The 19,049-nt window shown below is 33.5% G+C and overlaps 1 protein-coding gene across 2 annotated transcripts in view; it reads left to right on the top strand.

The window, feature by feature from the left end:
• Positions 1 to 10,205: 10,205 nt before the first annotated feature.
• Positions 10,206 to 19,049, top strand: part of LOC113497532 (vesicular glutamate transporter 1) — a 35,441-nt gene continuing 26,597 nt past the window's right edge. Inside the window, exons 1-2 of one of the 2 annotated variants that reach the window (XM_026877112.1) lie at positions 10,206 to 10,716; positions 18,850 to 19,010. The gene's annotated coding sequence lies outside the window, so the exon portion shown is untranslated. Of the gene's footprint in view, positions 10,717 to 18,417; positions 19,011 to 19,049 lie in introns of those variants that run through there. The other variant, XM_026877113.1, reaches the window with a different exon arrangement.

The raw sequence follows: 19,049 nt of genomic DNA, 5'->3' as shown, positions 1-19,049 counted from the left end.
TTGTGAGTAAATATCGATAAAAAAATAACAGAATAATGTTGCAATGTTATAAATCGAAATGTGAAAATATTCACTTTTTCTGGAACGCGTATGCCATTTATTACTAATTAGGCTATTTACCTTTTTAACTACTTGAATAATCTCCCTGATCTTTTGTGTTCGATCAGAAATAAATTGTAATGAAAAATAATCATTTTACGCAATAAACTTTCTGGTTGTTAATGCCCATTGATTTTTGATTTTAACTTGGCAACATCGAATGAGTGTTCGGTTCATATATTTAAATTGGTTTGTGTAGGTAAATAGCTTTAATTATTTTAGTGTTTTTGAACAATAATTATAAATTTTATTAAATTTATTTATTTTTATTTGAATTTGTGTTAAGGGTTTACATTTTTTGTTTTCAAACATCATCAAACGTAACATGATTTACGCTTTGGATTTACGGGATTATTGACTTGTCGTACGTATCGTGTGTTAATTTTATTTGTTTTTAATGAATTATGTTGGGAGTAAAGGATTTATTTTCTTAAATCTTAATTTTCTTTTTAAATTAAGCAATTTTTGCCGTCTAATCTGCGATATAGAACATAGTCATACTGAAGTGATAATAATGTAAAGTAAACGCTTTCATTTAACCTAGATATTTAAATTCAATAATCTAGTTTAATCACGACATATTTTTTTCATAAATTGTGCTATCTTGAGCAGTCTCTGTCTGTTCTTTCATAGAGCAGGGTAAGATATTTGAGATTAAAGTTATCAATAAAAAGGATCAGGTTCTTCCTTTCAAGCTATCCCGAGAATTGAAACCTACCTATTATGAAAATTATGCACAATCAGCACAATGCAAGAACATAAACAATCGTACAAACAAACAAAAAAAAATGTCTTTGAGTACAATTTAATTTCACCTATGTGGGTAAAGATAAACATTACATTCTATAGTATCTCAAGTTGTAGAGATGAAGTTAAAGGTATTACAGGTTCTTTTAAAATAGCGGTATAAAAGACCGGGGACGACATGAAAAACGACACTAATGTAGTTTTGATGTTATCGAAAGGACTGTAAAAGGTCCAGTGTATTTTCTATAGAAATTAATGGTGGTGTGTGACCGCATGACGAATCGCCCCATTTGGCTTCGTGTAGGTACCTACCATGTAGAGGGTTATCGGCCGGCATCTCGCTCAATATGCACTAGTGCCTACTTTATGTACTGCGACCTCTTTTGTAAACAGTAAAACGTATATCAAATACATAGTGAAGTTTAAACGTGTCATCTTAATTACAATTATAGCTGCATTATTGGCTGCATTGAAATTTTTTTTACGAATTATTGTTATTTCCAATAGCTGCAAATTACCTAGCTACAATAAAAAGTAAAAAACTTGAAAAAAAAATGGCTTCTATAGATTTTTTACTTTACAATTAAAGTTCTCAACAAAAAGACAATTCAAACGAATTCAACCGAATGAATCTCGATGATATTGTGTTTAGCGGAGCTCTTATCGTCCAGCTACAGCATCAGATCAGCTCCATGTCCTATCATAATCTCGCACTGAATATACCAACATGATACTGTCAAAATTTCAGCTCAATCGGAAACCGGGCAGTGTATTAAATTCAACTTGCAAGATTATATAACAGAACGTCAGATAGGTAGAAAACGGGACATTTCAAAAAATAGATTGCATTATAATAATCAAGCATTTTTGTCAATCTGTTGTTCATTTTATAAGTTTGTGCTTTACTTGTAGTAATTAAAGCCTTTAGAGCATCATCATCTCAGCCTATAGCTGTCCACTGCTGGACATAGGCCTCTCCATACGCGCTCCAGCGCGACAGGTTGACTTTAGAGCATAAAAACGTTTTTTTTGTTGTATTGGGTAAGAAACATTATTACGTAAAACAATAGTCCAATATTGCCAAGACGAGAGATACTTGAAATTCAAGTGTTGTTTGCTTACGCCTAATGGCGGAGGGCGATATTGCACTGACCCATCAACCAAATCGACAGGCTTGTAAGTAGCTAGGAGGTAATCAAGTATTATTGAGTAGTTAAATGCTTACTATAGTTACTATTCCTAAAAATATTATCCGCAATGCAATATACAAATATTATAAGGGATTTATTTTATTTGCATCCATATATCACGACTAGCTCATGCCAGCGGCTTTAATCGAAAACGGTTCAAAATTATCCTGTGTTAATCCAGGCTATAATTAACTTTTGTACCAAGAGAGTTCTGTGGATTTTGCGTGGAAGAGTAACAGGCATACTTAGGTATCTTCAAACCTTCGCCTATATAATACATCTAGCTGTTGTCCGCGACTACATCCGTGAGGTTATGAATATAATTGTAAAGTCCTTTAAAGTTGAATGGTGTCTAACAGCAAAGGCAAGTGCAGAAAAAAAATCATTTTTTTGACTTTTACGAATATACAAGACTGAAATAAGCCAAATCGGTTCAGCCGTTCTCGAGTTTTAGCGAGACTAACGAACAGCAATTCATTTTTATATAATAAAAGAAGAAAATCAACAAGATTTATCCGATGTCTGTAAAAAAATCACTGTGGCTTTAAAAAGACGGATAATATTTAATACAATGCGGTAAATGTTTTGTTACCCGATAACGGGATGAATATTTGTAACTCGGAACTGAATTTAAAACGACACGCTTTAAAATTGAGCGTTTTTTTACTCCGGCATTTTTATTAGCACTCGTTTTCCTTTTTGTAACGGGAGCCGGCTCTCTCCCTCTTTAGTGAAAATTTATTTAAATTCTTAAAAGAATATTCCCTTTTCTTTGTATTGTTACGGTTCTTGAGTCGCGGATGTATTAAGTGAGTTGGCTAGTTTGTTTGTAAGTAAAGTACAAGAATTGTCTTTGATCAGATTTTTAAGTTTACTTTGCAAACCATGCAATAAACAAAAGAAGATATTGACGGAGGTTTTTTATTTTACTGTTGGGTTGTATATGAAAAATAGGATTAGCATTTAATGTGAAAAGTACCGCTTGCAGAATATATAATAAAAAGATTGCCATCTCCTCATCAGTAGTTTTCAATCTGTTCTATACAATAAGGACGCAGAGCGAATCACCGCGTAATATTAATTAAAATCTATTCCCTCCGTTGCTTCCCCTTAATTAAGTGCTAGTAGAGTTTTGTATGTACCCTTCCCTGGGGACGCGGGTGACACCGAGCCGCATAAAACATTCATACCCTAAAACCGGTTAATAGCCACAGTTTAGAACAATGTACTCACCATGCTCTCACTCTGTAACGTTTATGTTGGATCATTTGATATGCAGAGATAGAATACATTAGTATAGGAGTTTCGATTAGTGTTATGTTACTACTAAATGCTTAGTAATTTCGTGTTTTTTGCAATATGTATTATCATTCAAGCCCTTTATTTCTATCGCATAGCACATATTCCATCTCTTAGTATAATAAGCCTACATGAACGCTTAAATTTGTAAATTCAGAAATGAAGAATAGCTGAAAGACTGAACTGCGATTGGAAACATTTTCGAACTGAAGGTGGAAACCCGAGCGTAATATTGAAAACATTATAAACCCGCTAATCCAAATCCACGACATCATTGCAAACAATATGTCTGCAAATTAATCAAAGTTTGAAATTATTTAAATATTGATTTAACTCCAGTAAGTAGCGGGGCGGGAGGCCGGCCGTCCAAATATTTGTCGACGGCAAACAGCAATATCGTTGCGCCTCCCGGCTACTCTCGCTTCCGTATTGCAAATGTTCCCTCAATATGATAATGATGGATACGCGTTACGAATGCTGATGTGTGTTAAGTTCGGCTTAGCGGGGGATTACATTCAAATTGCAGATGTTTCAATATCCCTATCTGATATCACTATTTAAGTATATTATTGAGAGTCTACAATGCTGTAGGCTAGCACTAGTAGGTAGGCTATTCCGTATCTAGAATAAATAATATCATCTCTAAACGGTACAAGGCATGAGTATTTCATATTTTGAAACTCGCTCAAGCCGGCATTCCTCGACTCCTTTTATTTCCTTAATAAACATGACAAAATAAAAGTCACGTAAACAAGAAACATATGAAACAATTATTTGTGAGTCACATCGCGCCACCAACATCAATGTTTTGCTAAAATCATAATTGATTTGCTTAGAACCCAGTAATAATGATGGTAACATTATCCTATTGTCACGCGCTCCCTAATGATTCGTCACTTTTAATGAGAGTTTTCGAAGTTCCGATGTATTAAATTTAAACTTTGCTTTTAAAACAAATATAATGATGATCAGTGTTGCTATATCTTAATTTTTACAAACAAAAGAAGAGGACAGCAACTTATCAATACTTTTTTGTTAAAAACTAATTACTTATTAAGTTATTCTTCTACGGAATATGTACAATGATGGATACCGTCATCCAAGAAGTGGTGTAGAGGAATACGAAGTAGATGTTTCAGTTTCATAATCACTATTTAACGATTCGATTTTAAATACAGCAAAAAAAAACATTGATCTAACGCATAAATAGCAAAAAAATGCTCGAAAATATCGAAATTAAGATGCATCGTATGCAGACTATCCCACTTTCGTCGTGCTGTAATATAATCGATAATGTGAGATGCACTTTTCACACAGCTGTAATAAACTAGGAGAGGGGGGCGGGGGTGGACAGAAAACCGGGGCTCATCTCTAAGCTCGGTATCGACTCATCAAACTTCCGCAGAGCCAGCAACTTGGACTGGGCGCCTAATGAAGACTTATGAGTCTAGTCGGCGTTTCCCACTCGATAATTGTCATCTTAGTCATAAGGAAAGCCCCCCGTTATTTGATGCGACGTTGTAAGCTGACGTTGACGCATTTTGATGACGAGAAATTTCTGATTGCCCAATCTTTTACATAACTCTTTTTTGTTGTATAAGAAGACTGATTTGATTTGAATCTGATAGAGTACAAATTATAAACTTTTTTTTATCAGTAAGCATTAAATTCATGACCATGTTAGAAAAACAAATCAAGGTTTATGGGTATACTCAAGCATAGTTAAATAGATAGTAATCGACGCTTCTAACAACTTAATAAAAACATACATCAATCCAAGAAAATTATCCAAGCATATTGCGTCGGCCATCATCCAACGTTTATCCTGCAGCAATAATAATTATTACGTCACAAAATAATTACGAGTGCTACGCGTCAACAGCTGTCCACAGTATGGGAAAGTAATAACGTGGATGCAACCGAGGTGTCTTTTCGGTCCAAACCCCTCGGGAAATCACGGTAATCCGCGGCGTCGACGCGACGACGACTAAATCTCTGTCGAACGTAGTGCGGGGAAGATGCCCACAACACTAGTGTCCCACTAAATATTTATTTTATGATCGTCGTTATTATCGTCTTGTTAAATTAATTTACCATTTATTTATTCTTCGAAATATTGTTTTTAATAATGTTTTTGTTACAGAATGTTTTTGTTACATCTTAAAAAAATATTTAAGAAGTCGGCGAGGGTTGAATTAAAAAGTTTACGTATTAAAAAGTAGAAGCAACTTCAGTTTTTAATCATCAATTTTACAGCCTTTTAAATTCTAAATTTTTTTTTTTTATAATTTATAAAATACACAGAAAAAAAACGATTTTATCCTCATCTCTAGCTAAACCGCAGCTGATACGAGAGATCACAGTGAATGGGCTGTGATGAATCATGCTCGTTCACATGGAAAGATGTCGCACACGTTAGGCCCCGATACACAAACCACTATAAAGGGGATTTAAACCTGCTCAGTCTCTACAGCACCCCTCTTACACCTAATATCTATTGGACAAAAATGATAAAGCATAATATGTTATCATCATACTTGGAGAGCCTCAGAAAAAAGTGTCTCTGTTCTTAGAAAAATAAGTGGGTCTTAGAACAAGAAAGTGGTATCTACTACTGCTGCTGTTATCTTGTGATTAACATAGCTACAACTCATCATCATCATCAGCCTATCGCAGTCCACTGCTGGACATAGCTACAACAATTTAACTAAAATAGAGTAGGTACAAAATGAAAGATACATAATTAAACAACTTTGTTGAAGTTGTTATGATATTGGTCGATTATTTTAGTTTACATGTTTAAACTTTTATTCTTGAGCTGGGAATCAGCGTCTACCAGTAAGTTAAAAACAAAATAATATCTATAAAAAATCATTAGAATAATAAATCTATGCATATGTAATTAAAAACTGAAGTTCTAATATCATAATTATAGATATACTTATTAAGTGGTACAGAAATCCATCAATTTTGTACTTGTTAATGTACAAATAAAAATAATAAAGGAACCTCTTAATAATATCATAAGTATGACATAAATCTTTAGCGTCCAGCAAGCAATTTGTTCTGTTCAACGTATCGTAATAAATAAAATACGGTCGAATGAACATATTAATGTTTGTGATGAAAATAAAAACATCGATGTCCACCCTTCGAAGGCGTCGACAATGCATCACGAGGCGACATCCGGCGGAACTGACGTAACGAGGCCGTTGTTCCGCACCCCGCTAGGTTGGTACCCCCGTAGTACCCCGCAAGTATTTTTCCGAACCCCACCGAGATTATTTTCGGATAGCATTCACTCGATCTGAATGCTGCCGCCATAGTGATGAATACCGGTTCATATTAATGATTTGTCCGCGGGCTGCCGACTTTGAGAATAAGCACCCATTCACCGCTCGTTATGAGTCTTTATACTCTTAATAAGCTGAGCTACAGTAAAATTGTTTTGGAAATATAACATAATATTGCATGAAGGGTATCATTTCAATTAAGTTATTTTTTAAATTTTTCGATCAAAACATAGTGTTCAAATCAAATAATAACACTTTTAATTATTTTTTGAAGCTTTACTTATTTTTTTAATAATGGCTATAATAGTAGAGACCGAAAAATACTAGTCTTTGCAGAGTCTCTCATGAGCAGACATGACTGTGTAATAACTCGAACGAAAGGTTGGACTCTACATGGCCTATGTATGTATAAAGAATTCGATATATCTTTAAAAAAATAAATTTTTCTTAGCTTTGAAAATTGAGTAACAAAACCGTTCTGTGAACCGTTGTTACCTATAGCTAAAATATTTATTATGAACAAGTGTATAAACAAATTCTAATACGTTTACAAATCAATTTCAACCCTAAAAATCGAAAATGAAACATCATCTAACAGTTCCGAACAATACAGACAAATCCCTCTTAGGTATTAACGTCACAAGTAGATACTAACGAGGCAACGCTAGTCATATTATCATCACTCAGACCGTACCAATTAGACCAGCTTAGATGTAAGAGGCTTTGCAGAAACTGTGGGCAGACAACGTGGGTTGGTATCACTACCTCGTTATAACTGGCATCAAAGATGAAATGTTTTGTAACGTGCACTCACAAAGAAAACTGTGTAGCAACTTTCCAGGCTTCATTTTTCGTGTTCGTCATTTTTTTCTTATTTTCTTTTTGCAGAACGTTCGCTGTGTCTGTTATGCTGTGTATAAAACCGACTGACTATAAAACGAAGACGTATTCAAACTCCATGTACGTAAACTATTATACTTATGTTTAGTTTTTATCATGCTTTATTTCATTCTAATTTCATGACGTTTAATAACTTGAATGTTTTCCGGAAATTAATTTCATAATAGAAGTAAAACAAAAAAATTATGTAACAAGTGGGAAAATATGAGAAAATTTGTAATCTGTATTAAATAAATCATAAGATAGAAAAATAAAAAATAAAACATAAAAAGGAATTTCTAAACCCAATAATACTTAGCAATCTGTTACCAAACAGCGAAGTTGCAAATTAAGTTACATCCAAACAAATTAATATTATGCAGCGCAGCATGATGTAAAAGGGTTATGGTGAACCCTGATTTTAATCAAATCAAAACGAATTGTCCACTGTGCAGTTTGATTAATACAAAGGTTTTCTATTTGACGATGCTCTTTTTAATAAACAGATAAGATAAAAAATCTGTACAAAGTTTACCTCAGCTTCGATTTAGATTGCGATAATTAAACGAGAGACTTTGATGATGGTGTTTTGTTTATTGAAATATTTTTTTCTTCCTATTTTGTATCTTTTTTTTTGGAGTGCAAATAATTCTTATTAAGCCATTTTTTTAAAGAAATCCCAGTAAAACAATGCCTAGATACAGGATGATAATAATTATGTTGATGGCGTGACAATCCAGAGTCGCCGTGCGCCGCTAATGGCAGAAACCCATTAGTCGAATAATTGTGGAGCTATCAGTTATAACTGATCTTTTACTTAAAAATACTATTACAACGCTTAACACGTTATGTATGTATATCACGTCATTATTATTTATTTTTATATTGATTTCAAGTAAACTATTTTTTTTTGGAAATGTATAATATTTGTAAACATAATTTTATAATCATAAGAAAATGCTTAGGTAGCTAAGTTTTTTTCCATTAATAGATAAATCTATACCTACATTGTGACATAATTGTTCCTTTTTTGTCCGTTAAAGGAGAATGGGCATTATTGTATGAGCTGTGTCCCAACCCTTGTAACAAATTGCGACTAGTATGAACATGTTCAATTAAGCTTTTTTATAATCAAATATGCTAAGTTTTTAAAAATAAGCTCTCAAAAATACTGGGCTTCAAGAGAACAAAAGTTTTTTGTTCTAAATAATGCTTTAATCTTACTTTATTAAACTTTGCATGGCAAGGCTAATATGAAAACATCATCTACCTATTAAATTACCCAAACATTTATATAAAAATCAGCTTTTATACTATCACGTAAGTTAAATAAAAATGTCATTAGCATTAAAGGTGTCTGGCCATGGATTGCCACAATGCTAAGTGTCTGGCAATGAATAGCGTGATTTTTAATAATATCCTGAAAGTATTAACGAAAAATGGCACTTTATAACTTGAAGTAGTTAGACCGATACTTTTGGCACGTTTATCTGCCCAAGCCACCAAGACCCAAACTCCGTAATCGACAATTGTTCTTACCTATGCTGGGTGCAACCATTTCAGACAAAGTTTCAGGTTTTATAAAATAACGTAGGTCTGGGGTCCACGGGCTCTTAATCTATTAAAGTAGGTGCACAGTCGCCCGAGTGGGTTTCCACTTGATTTTAAAAATAGTTTCAGCCTGTTCGTCAATGAAATACGAATTGATGAAGTTTTATTTAATATTTTACTAAATAAATGAAACCACTCGTCGTTCTTGTGCAGGTAATCTGTTATCCCTGCACAAGATACAGAGTTACGCCCATACAAAAAACATAACACTAATTGAGATCTTTCGTATGATGTAGGTAGGAAAATGTTACAACACTTGGGACGAAACCGCCCATTCTTTTTTGGAAAAGTACTCTATACTATTAAATTAGTATAATAATAATAATATCATGGGACAACTCACACACGGTTATCTGATCCCAAGCTAAGCAGACCTTGTGTTATGGTAACCAGACAACTGATAAACTAACTTATATATTTCTAAATACATACATATTATAGATAAATTAGTATATTTTCAATGCTTTAAATCAATTGGTGGTTATTGAGCACAACTTCTGGCCCTATATCATATTAAAAAGAGTTACATTGGGTTAATTAATAGTATAACCTACCAATGATGTATGATCGCACTTACTACTAAGTCTCACGATAGTAAATAAAGTTCCTCATTTAGTTTTCTCGGCGGTAACTCTGTTTTTACGGCGTCAATCCCCTTATCTCAGTTTCCAGTTCGGTAAAGGTCGCGCCAAATCATTTACGGATTACTCCGATTGTCGTTTGTTTAGTTAAGATCGTTGCAGCCCTGCTATAGGATGGGGTGTGAACAGGTTGGTCAATTATTATTCCGGATATGAACAATAAATTATGTAAAAATATATATGACTAAAAACACTGTAGTTAACTAAAAAAAGTCATTACTCTTTTGTGTTGTTGCGGTTTGTAATGAAAATAATGAATATTATTTTATTTACTAAAAAAATGACGATAAAGAAGTTTCACGTCAAAAAAGAAAACACTACGCCAACTCTTCTTTTGTTAGAGTCGGGGGCGTATCGTAGAATTTCCACTGAACAACAAATATTTATCCTGAACTTCATAGATTTCCTGTTTAACAGTGAAATCACCATCAGTGTGAGGAGCGGGGATGAGTGGCGGCGGGGGGTATCGCGTGGCGGAGTGGGGGGAGAGGGATGTAAACACAAAGCTTCAGGAACGCCGGCAGTCACGTGGCGCGCCCGCCGGGGGCGCATCACTCTTGAGGGTGGAAAAACGACGGTAAAAACACCAACACCATAACACTGCGAAAAAAAACAAACGCGAAACTTACACCTAGCGAAAAACACCTAATTCCAGTAATTTCCCCGAAAGAGTGATGCCCCCCGGTCTGATCTAAAAGTTCTACGTACATATAAATAGTACATATCTATAAACATTTAAAAACTAATGTTGAAGTATTGAATTAGAGTCTTTGTATATAATACAACAACCACTCTAAAGAATATCAATACAGAACATATCAAATTAATCTTAACATATCTTGTAACATAATATATCTTAACCCTAGTATAAAAACATATTTATTGGAAAAACTCGTATGTGTAATTTAAATAAGTAGATGTTAATTAAAGTGTATTTATTGGAACTTCTTGTCTAAGGTAAGAAAACTTTTACAACCTTCTTTGCATGCCAACTTTATTTTAGCATTATTTCTTTTTTTTTAACTAACCAATTGCCACAAACTACATAATATTAAATATATTAAAAATAATATTATTCACAGATTAAATATTGCTAAGTTGAATTAAACGGTTAATTTATTACCAAAAGTTATGAGATGTAACAGCCAACTTTAGTAACTGTCCAATAAGTTTGAATGTCATAAAAGTAACTCAGTTATTTATTCATAATACATTTAAGAAGGTCAGTAAGCGGCTGACTTAAGGTTTGGAGTTATAGAAAGTATACGCTACGCATTCCTAATAAGCATAACTAGTTAAGTGTTATTAAATTGTTGGAACCAAAGTTTCGACAATAGCTTCACTTTTATGAGACATCAAATCATATTATATTAGTTTTTAGCTGTTACCAGGTAGCCGGTCACATTTTCTGTTGAATCTAGCTAAAGGTTAATTTGAGGACCTGATGGGGTTGTTGTGAAATAATGTTAGTGATGTCCGTTAGAACTACTTACTATATAAAGTTTTTTAATTAAGTCCGAAAATGCAAGAGTTTAACTTTCTCCTAGAAATTCATTCTGAATCCTTACCTATACAACCTTAGCAACAGCTGCCAAATATTTATACGTGCGGCCTCACACTTTATTTTCGGTTACGTTAAATGCTTTCTTGGTGGAACTTGTTTGTTGTCATATTTAAATATAATAGAGTCTTTAATATTTTTTTACTATAACTAGACTTATTTGGTCCAATAAAAATTAAATAAATTGGGAAAAAGGCTAAGACAATGATGGAAATTACCCTTTATGTTGTACTGAAAATAACGACAGGTAATAATATAATATTCCATTTTTTTTCTGGTGTATCCCTGTGTTATAAGATTACAATTACTATAATTTTTATCGCGAATCATAACTAAAATGTTTTACAATTAATTAGATTATCTTGATTTTAATCCCACTTTCCTGTAAGTATTTATAATTTTATTTAGCTTAGATGATATATGTCTTTTAGGGTTTTCAAAATTGTATTATTTACTTAAATCCTTTATTAAGTACATACACATTTTGATCATTTTTCATAAAAAGGCAATATCGTTAAGTTTTCGCTCATAAATATAATTTGGCTATATTTTTATAATATAACTGTAGAGTTTTACAACCTATTACTACTGTAAATATCTCTGATTGTAAGTTAAATTATATAAAAATAATCTCCTTTACATGTGCAAGAACTTTTTTATGAGGTGAAAATGTGTTCCAATTAAATCATGATGCAATCGATTTTAATATAAAACTAAAACAAACAACATAACGCCATATTCTACTCTAAAATGTTGTGACAAAATGAAAGCTGACATAATCTTACATCAGATACTATAATGTTGTTTGTGCAACATTTTATTTGGATCATGATATTAATCAGTATGGAAAGCTTTCGCGTCCCCTCTAAACGAATCTAATCTAAAAGCGAACCCGCCCCTGAAAACGTTTCAACTATTATACGTCAGGAATTGTTTGCGTCGACAAAACGCTAATAGAGTTATTAAATTTAGCGATAATTTATTCAATTTCGGGTGGGATTGAGGAAGACAATGGCTGGCGGGGGCGGAGCTTGGATAGGCGCCGCCCGCTCCACCTCACCTGAAAACTCATTAACATACCTACATAGCTATTTAAAACAATGGTTGCTATGTATCATCGGTCGATATTATCGGAAAAGGGGGAATGAGATGCAACACTGTAGCCCGTTACCTCTCTCTCTGATACCTAGGCCAGCGGCAATGTTTGCTATCAGCTCGTATTTATTTTGTCTGAAATGATATGCAGTGTTCGTATTCGTTTTTCAAAATGAAACGTTATTTTATAAGTACGTTTCATTGCGATGAAATATATTGAACTTTTTTTCCGTAATTACTTTTACTACAGGATTGTTTTAAATAGTGATATTTTCACTAAAATTTCTGAAACAAGACGAAGGGCAGTACATACAAACACATGCAAATACAAATCTTCCAACTTTGTGTAATCTAACTAAATATCAAATTATATGCACTTCTTACTGAGTAGTAAAAAAATCATAGAACGTTAGGTCTTCATCCTTTATATCAATAATATTATGAGATCACTTCAGATATTCGCTGATTCGTAGTCTTAAGAGTTATGGCTTATAAATACATAATAAAAAATATTAATTCCATTGCCAGTGAGAAGGTACTCAAAGAAAAGTTGCGAAGAGAGACATAACATATTTTTTGCATAAACGTGCCTAATGTGTCTTATGCAATATATTAGTTTTAATAAGCTCGTATTACCTAATGAATCATTAAATTTTAACGTCGACAATGACCTTAGAATACAATAACTTGCAATGCAATGGACTTAATAAAACTGTTTTTTACTATGTTTTATGTGCGATCATTCTCAAGACTACTATTTTGCAAATATGTTTAGTGATCTATAATCAAACATATTTAACCTAAATCTAAAAACTGTACAAACCATATTTATAGACAATACACTTGTTCTCACTAAAATTCAATAATTCAACAAGTCGGTATATTCTATCAGTAAGTTCTCAATAAATATCGGAGGGTTTAGGGGTATTTTATTGCTTTGTGAGCGAAAACTGGTTGAGTCGCGTCCCCAAGGAGCGATCGGTTGGCAAACATCGCGATCCGACGCTGGAGGACACGGATTGCGGCTCGTATCGCTCTACACTGTTCAAATTCTATTCTAAATAAAATTTACATAAACGTTTTCTTTTCTTGACTAAGCTTGAGGCCGTATTTTGAAAATGAGGTGTTTATTGGTTTATAAGTAGGCGTAAATGAGTCATTATTTGAATGTTGCTGATTTAGTGCATAGTCAATTACCATTTAAGACAGATATAAAACCAACACATATAATCTTTTCCTTAATAAGAAATAACGAGTTTGAGGATTGTATAGTTTAGTAGAATGATCACTTCTTAAAATGTCACATAAAACTCACTTGAAATTTACAAAAAGATGATAAAAATTCACTTCTTAATCGGCAACTTCTAAAATTATATTTATTCACATTTGTATGTAAAACTAAACGATTTGAAAGAGTCCTGTCGATTTGTAATTTAGACATGCCTCAAAATGATTTTGCCGTTTAATCGCATCAGTTAGCATCTCTTGACATTTATTAGCTCTCCTAATGAAGTAGTAAAATTGAATCGGCACGAGTTTGAGGAATTTAATAAAGTGTCCTGAGTTTTTCTTGGTTGACTTCACAATTTTCTATATTAAATCGTGGAGCGACGGCGGCGTGGGAGCGGTTGCCATGATACCTTAGAGGAGTTAATAAGTCATAAATAGCGAGTTAGAGGGGGACGAAGCGATGGAAAATGTGTGGGTGAGAATGAGAGGGGTGACCCCCCAGGTAGTGGTGGTGATGGGCAATCGTCTGGAAAAAGGTGCGTTTGGAGGAGCTATGAGGTGTCACAAAATTGCGATTTTCGACAATATAGTTGTCTGCTATCAGCCGAGTGTAACACTGTACATAATGTAATCGGTTTGAAGTAAATTTAGCAGAATAAATGTCGTGGACGAAAATAAAAGAAACATTTTGTTCTACTTTTCGCAAGAGACTATTAACTTGATCAACATTACCTAGACTCAGGACTTAATTAATCTTATGCTATATTCATATTATGCTAATATGCAAAATGATTTTCTACCATTTTATGAAAAGTAAATTTGTAAATACATACCTTTGGTACGCTCTATTTGATGACAAATAGCAACACAATTTTAAACCAACCTATTTCAAAGCCCCTCGACAACCGGGACAGGTTGAAAGTCGCATTGTTTCTCTGTAGGGTCATCGAATGCACTACGGAGCGGAGTAAAGCGTTAAGCGAGCCCGTAAGAGCTGAGTGCGCTATATCGAGTGGCCGATCACTGCCAAGAGCCCAAGTGCCGCCGCGACCCATAATACTTCCCGATAAAATCACGTACGACACTTTTTAACAAGTACTATGCAGTGATAAAAGACTGATTTTGAAAATTGAACATGATTTTTATATTGTGTTGTTTTTATTGATTTAATCGATTGGTTATAAATATAATTCGGTATTGTGATTGTACACTGCTACAATTTTGTGTCATTAGTTACATATGTGGGTAGAACAGGGTTTTTGAAAGGTGTATCTAAATAGTGAAATGAATGGTAGGTTATTAGGTACTCAACTTTTCAACATTACTCAACATTATTCATTTTTTAAATTAATAAGAAAATCACAAATAGATAGATTCACTGAAGATTCTCTTAATCGTCAACTTTAGGAAAAACTAGACTTGATTTTCAAATTTCATCAAATGGTTTCATTACATGAGAGCTAGGTGACCTACAGTTATGATAGAGTAATTACAGAGGGTAAAATCATTTGTTGAACAGCTGATGCTGGCCTGCTAAACCCTCTTCTACTACATACTCATCTCTAAAAAATCCGATATAATGAAATAGTTTGATTAGATTCATCATAAACGTTGATTAGATTCATCATAACCTTTTGAAATTATGCATGTGACTTAGACTTGACTGTTGATGTAATCAGTTTATTTTTAATTTTGTATTGCAATGCAATAATTTACTATTTTCGTTTTAGACTACTCCAGATATTTGTACACTAGAAACAGTAGAAAACTACGGACCTCCTTTCATGGAACACCAATTGTAACAATACTCTTCCAAGTGAATAATATTCTATTCATACTCAATTAGTTTTAACCGAAGTCTTTTCCAGTAATAATCAAGTTACTCGCTCAGCGATTTTTAAACTATTTAAAATAGATTGCGTTCCCGTGGTTCCACCCTAATCTGAAGTTTCACGGTATAAAAATGTACATTAATCGTGTGCTGAGAGGGTGGTCTCGCTTCGTAAGCCAAATTTATAATATCGCTAAACTTGCTTTGCAGATTTTAGCATTTTGTCAAGATTTTTTGCTGAGGATAATTAATTCCGAAACTGTGGTCCTTTTTTTTCAACTGCTTTATAGTACAACTCTACCGTTGTTGTACCGTTTTTTTTCTTTAAAGTGTTAGTATTAAATGGGTGATGTGACGCAGTGATGTTAAATAAGGTGTTTTTTTAACAGAAAATTTAAGTTTCAAAATCAAAATAAGTAGAAGCTAAGAACTAGAGAGCTAGATCATAAAATAAATTAGCATGAAATGTTGTTGTAAACACTGCGTAACTTATGTTTTTTATCTTTAGTTTTTAACTCTCCATTGTTTTAATGAGCTTTCCAAAATTATTTTCTAATATAAATTAAAACCCCAATAAAACTTCATGAAGGGTTAATTCGTTATCCATTCAATGGAGATTTAAAAAATACGTTTCATTTTAAAGGTTTAAAGGAGCTTCTATAAAAAAGTTAAAACGGTCTGATGAGCAGATATTCTGATTCAAACGCGTTATCCAGTGAGCGTAGCAATATGAATCATGGCTCGGAGCTACGAATGTCGTAATGGATGGCTAGTTCCACTGACGGCATACATTTGTGAATTTATTGTCAATGAGTAATGGCCGTCCCGTGCTGTGCCTCGTGAATAAAATACTTTTTAATGGATTTGGTAGTTACAGTTTGGGTAGTACAAATGAGAATTGATAGAGTTTTACGGACAGTATGTTTCAGGTTTTTTTAGAAAACATTTTTTGCATTTGGCTATTTCATACTTGTATCGTGTGGGGTCTATCTTCGCAAACATTCAAGTCACAGTATAAATACACCCAATTGAAATGTATTAATCAGATAATTTAAGGTAACCCCGGGTATGAGACTGATCAGTCTCAGGCGTAATCTGAATGATTGAATTTTGTTTCCTTGAAGTTAATTTTTAATTTTTTCAACATACTGAAATCTGATTCTTTTCATTATAAGTAGATTTTGTTTCTTTTTTATATTCTTTGGCCTACTCTACATATTAAACATATGGTTTTCTGAGCATATGCCTTTTACATTACACTCCAAGATATTCATCTAATAAGTTAGTTTTTTTGCCAACTCTTTACCAATTTTGATTATCTCTTAGACATGAATGAGAGCGCGTCTATACCGCATCCATTCCGTTATGGCTCATCATATCTGAGACCCATAGCTTTGGGTTCGGTGGACCGGGGAAACTTCATTTGCGAGTTCCTCTGTCCGTGAAATGAAGTCTGCTCGATATTGCGATCATGTTATATTGGTACCGGATACGAACGAAACGCTTATAACAACGCTTTCTTCCTCTAAGTAGCATTTGATTGCGTTTTTATGAGGGGCATTGTTTGGTATTCCCTTTTTTGTAATGTATATGCAATACTAGGTGATCCTTCTTTTGGTCAGGCCGACTTGTTAATTGAATTCATTGAAGCTGCAGCCCATACTCATAAAATAATGTCCAGTCATTAAGGAGTTCAGTGACATATATTTTTTATTATTATTATTTATTTATCTTTAAACAAATAGGTAGGTAACTTATTAACTAAGCCCCACAAAAATATGATGCGTATGATTTTGTACTTGCGCTTAGTACGCAAGATATGTGTATAATCTTGATTTAGTAGAAAAAAGGGAGCGAACTGTCGTGTAACTTGATGTTTTTGTAAACAATAATGTCTCTAAAACTTTAGCTGTTTGTGTTTACAAAGAAATGTATTTAAATCGATAATAACTCGAAAATTCAATAGTAAAATCAAATTTCATTTGAAATTTCTTTATTCTTTAAGTGGCACTTTAATGGAAATTCTAGATAAAGAATTTTGAACAATTTTTAGCTCTCAATTAAACTAATACAGAGTCCAATTTAACAATAGTTCAATATTTTCTTAACTTGAAAAGATTAAACATTGTGGGATAGACGTGTTATATATGATTATGCCTTATATTTTTCTTTGACGCAATTCACATCAAGGTTTTATTATTATTTTAGAGTTTGCATCAAAATTCATTGATTTGTGTTTATTTAGTAATGTAGGATGCTAGCTAGGTAGAGTAGGTAGGATGATTCCTTCACAAGTTTATGAATTAATTAAAAGCTATTTACGTTACTCACGCGAAACATGATTAATTTAAAACAACTACATGAATAACGGATAAAATAACAACGTAATAATAATTTAACACTTGAATATCAATGTGACGATCTGTAACCACTCATAAGCGTCAAAACAAAACCGTCTACAGTATTTTTTGATTCTAATATGAATTAATCAATAAAAATGTTAGTCTAGAAGGGGAGCGACGAACTATTGCAAGAGTTTTATAAAAGCCGTTCAAAAGTTGTTCAGGTTTAAGAACCAAAATTTAAATATTAGAACCGAGTCTCCGATGTCTGTCCTTCAGTCATCAAGTCACCAGGATGTCTTTCAAGAAGCGATGTTGCAATATTGCATGTATACTTATGCGATATTTTGAAGATGATGTTAATGTGTTATTGCCGCTATAGCAACAAATTATGCAAGAATGGTCATATACTCGATGGGAGACCATTTACTTTGAAACCGTTTTTCTCTACCCTATTTCTGCTGAGCTTGTTGAGAGTCTGACTCGCATTTAACTTTCTTTCCAGTAGATCTCTTGTGAGCCTGAGTAATAAAATTCGGATGTTAGTCTGTTGCTTTGTCAGTACATATCATAAACTACATCTGTTTTAAACTATTTTTAAATTTATTAGTAAGCAGGAAGTACATAGGTGTATTTGAGGATAATACGTTTTATTATACGTGTAATAAAGCATTGAAAAGGTAAAGAATAAGGTAATATACATTGTAGCAACTTATCATGTAAGGTTCTTTATAGTATCCATAAGCTATGTAGCAATAACTAACGAATATTATACCGACCTAGATTTAGGTACTATAGTCGTATAGCCGTAACCGGCAGTATTGATTTTCATGAAAAGTAACTTTATATGAATACACCAAACTATGTGTACTGTAGCTGTTTTCACTGAATAAAGTCCATGTCTGTTTGAGTAAAGAGTACTTGTTAGGCACGGCTGCATCAGTATAACATTTCAGTGTTTGAAGTCAAAGTACATATTTTGGGACCTCCTGAAAATTTTCAGAAATCTGACAAACTCCGCCCCTTTACAGAACCGGCTGCGATTGGTCGGATTTCATCTACGTCCGTGCACGTAGCAGCCAATGGCGGTAGGGGCTACGCGCAGCCGTAGCGGCAAAGCATAGAGGCGCGCGGGGAGCTACACGATCGACAGACGCTACAGCGGAGCAGCTACGCCAGGGAACTGAAAAATGTAAGTACTAATTATTATATTTGTCAGGCATTAGTTTAA

This window comes from Trichoplusia ni, chromosome 9, assembly GCF_003590095.1.
Source record: "Trichoplusia ni isolate ovarian cell line Hi5 chromosome 9, tn1, whole genome shotgun sequence".
NCBI classification, from domain to species: domain Eukaryota; kingdom Metazoa; phylum Arthropoda; class Insecta; order Lepidoptera; family Noctuidae; genus Trichoplusia; species Trichoplusia ni.
Note: the sequence above shows the minus strand (reverse complement) of the source record. Positions and strands in the feature narration are given on the sequence as shown.